This window comes from Tachyglossus aculeatus, unplaced genomic scaffold (assembly GCF_015852505.1).
Source record: "Tachyglossus aculeatus isolate mTacAcu1 unplaced genomic scaffold, mTacAcu1.pri scaffold_151_arrow_ctg1, whole genome shotgun sequence".
NCBI classification, from domain to species: Eukaryota; Metazoa; Chordata; class Mammalia; order Monotremata; family Tachyglossidae; genus Tachyglossus; species Tachyglossus aculeatus.
Window position 1 is genome coordinate 202,600 of NW_024044874.1, and position 3,217 is coordinate 205,816.

At 43.7% G+C, this 3,217-nt stretch overlaps 1 pseudogene; it reads right to left on the reverse strand.

Moving 5' to 3' along the window:
* Positions 1-758: 758 nt before the first annotated feature.
* On the reverse strand, positions 759-1,685 carry LOC119923168 (annotated as a pseudogene).
* Between the last annotated feature and the right edge of the window lie 1,532 nt (positions 1,686-3,217).

The following is a 3,217-nucleotide window of genomic DNA, read 5'->3' on the forward strand; positions in this document are numbered from 1 at the left end:
ACAATAGGGTAAACCCACCCCCAAATTAATAAGCCTCTGTCATTGAATTACAATGTATGCTACCAGTGGTCAGGGAAGTCATGGCTGCTTTACATTTTCATATCCCAATCACTTGGTACAATGAACTGCGTTTAGTGGAGTGCACTCGGTGTTCAATAAATGCTTTGTCAGAGTAGTTTTTGCAGTGTCCATTATTAGTATTATTAAGTGCTTACTACAAGTCAGCTATTGTAGTAAGTGCTGGGGTAGACACAAGCTAATCAGCTAGGACATGGTCCCTGTATTACTTGGAGTTCACAGCCTAAGTAGGAGGGAGAACAGATATTTCACCCCCAATTTACAGATGAGGCAACAGAGACTTTAAGTGACTTGCCAAAGGTCACACAGCAGGCTGCTGGCAGAGCCGGGATTGGAATCCACTTCCTCTGACTTCCAGGCCTGTGCCCTTTCCATTAGACCATGCTCCTCCTCATCCTTTAATGACACTCTTTGCCTTTACTCTCTATCTTGCATTAGGAAGGGCTATAGATGAACGACAGGAAATCGGGGGATGGTGGTAAAAGAGCATCTAAAACTAGAAGATTTCCAAATTATCAAAGAAACGATGTTCATTTGACCTCTGACCTAAAATCGATTAAAAAAAACCATAGACCAAGTTTCCCTCGATCAACACAGGTGTGTTCTCCAAAAAAGGGGGGCAAGAACATTCTGCAGCTGATTTCCTCATTTATATTAATAACCCTTTTCCTAAATTGCACTTATTCAAGGGCAAAAGACACTGTTTTGCTTGGTGACTTTTTAATGGCTTTTATCATCTCTGTATTTCTCAATGTGTAGATGAAGGGATTTAGTATGGGGGTTATCATAATATAAAATACTGCAACAGCCTTGTCAATGGATGAGGTAGTTGCGTGCTACACATATTCAAATATGCACGGAATAAAGAAGATGACAACGATGAAGTGGGAGGCACAGGTGGAGAGAGCTTTGAGTCTACCCACGGTACTGTGGGTCTTCAGGGAGTGCAAGATGAAGGCATAGAAAATCATCAACAGGACAAAGATTAACACGCACATGCAACCACTGTTAGCAGCAACCAGCACGCTCAAGGTGTGAGTATCGGAGCAGAGCAGTTTCAGCAAAGGGTATAAATCGCACAGAAAGTGGTCGATGACATTGGGGCCACAGAATGGTAAATGTGCCATGAAGAGATTTTGAATTGTGGCATGAAGGAAGCCCCCGGCCCAGGCCACAACCACCAGTGATCTACAGAGATGTCTGCTCATGATGGTCGTGTAGTGCAACGGCTTACATATCGCCACGTAACTGTCATAGACCATCACCGTGAGGAGAATGATCTCAGCCCCTCCAATAAAACGCTCTCCAAAGACCTGGGTCATGCAGCCTTTGAAGTAGATGATTTTCTTCACAGAGAGGGAGTCAAGGATCAGTTTAGGTGTGTTGACTGAGTAATAGCAGGCGTCAAGGAACGACAAGTGAGCCAGAAAGAAATACATAGAGGAATCCAGTGTCTGACTGGAAGCTACCGTTACCACAATGATCAGGTTTCCCACCACGGTGACGATATAGATTATTAAAAAGACAACAGAGATAATTTTCTGTACTCTTGGGTCCTGTGTGAGTCCCAGTAGTATGAATTCTGTCACATTGTTTTCATTCTCCATCAACTCGAGGTAGGCAATCAGTACCCAAGTGAGAGCTGCAGATTTGGTAAAGAGAATGATGATCTTTGTTAGGTTTGTCTTGAAATGATTAAACGATGCTTCATAAAGGAGCTCAAAACACTTTCATTCATTCATTCAATAGAATTTATTGAGCGCTTACTGTGTGCAGAGCATTGTAGTAAGTGCTTGGAAAATACAATTCAGCAATAGAGACAGTCCCTGCCCACATCGGGCTTACAGTCTAGTAGGGGGGAGACAACATCAAAACAAGTAAGCAGGCATCAATATAAATAAATAGAATCATAGATCTATACCCATCAAAAGAAGGAAACAGGCATCAATATAAATAGAATTATAGATGTACATATATACATATATAGATAAGTGCTGTGGGATGGGGAGGTGGGATGGGCAAAGGGAGCAAGTCAAGGTGACGTGGAAGGGATGGGGAAGGGAGGAAAAGGAAGGCTTAGTCTGCGAAGACCGCTAGGAAGAGGTGAGCCTTCAGAAGGGGTTTGAAGTGGGAAGAGAGATTTGTGGATTTGAGGAAGGAAGGCGTTCCAGGCCAGCGGTAGGACATGGGCCATTGGTTGACAGCAGAACAGGAGAGATGGAGGCACAGTGCATGGCTCAGTGGAAAGATCCTGGGCTTTGGAATAAGAGATCATGGGTTCTAGTCCCGGCTCTGTCACCTGTCAGCTGTGTGGCTTTGGGCAAGTCACTTCACTTCTCTGTGCCTCAGTTTCCTCATCTGTAAAATGGGGATTACGACTGTGAGCCCCTCGCGGGACAAACTTGATTAACTTATAGTTCCTCCAGCGCTTAGAACAGTGCTTGGTACAAAGTAAGCGCTTACCAAATACCAACATAATTATTATTATTACCAGAGAAGCGGAATGTGAGTGCTGGGATGTAGAAACAGAGAAGTGAGGTGAGGTGAGCAGGGGCAAGGTGATGGAGTGCTTTGAAGCCAATAGTGAGGGGTTTTTGCTTTAACCATTGCAGCTCAATTTTCCATAAGCTTTCCTCAAGTATGGTTTGAGTGTTCCCAGCTTGTTAATTATGGTATTTAGTAAGGACTCCCTATATGCCAAGCACTGTTGTAAGGACAGGGGTCATTTTCACAAAGGAATATTGAGATAATTGTTTCTCTGCTCGGGGTTCTTTTGCCAAAGTCTAGTGGGCCAATATTGAAAGTGGATTATTTAATCCACCAAAATCCAGCTCAAAGCTCAAGCCCTTGAATTTAGTTTCTTTTCAAAATCTTAGTGTCTGTGAGTTCAGGAATCACGGGATTTAGAGTGGGAGCCCGTCCACTTTTATCCTGACTTCCTCTCTGGATCAAGGCAGTAGGAAGGGGACTCCTGGGTCTCTTTCCTCCCAGAAACGTGCAATTTGGAGCTGAATGCTGTTGAAACATAACCCACTCCAGCTTCAAGCCTTGCAGTTACTGCTAAGACTTGCTAATATTCTTCAACAACTAAACGGGGCAGCTAGGAAGCACCCAAAATCAGGATCTTACTGGATGAATT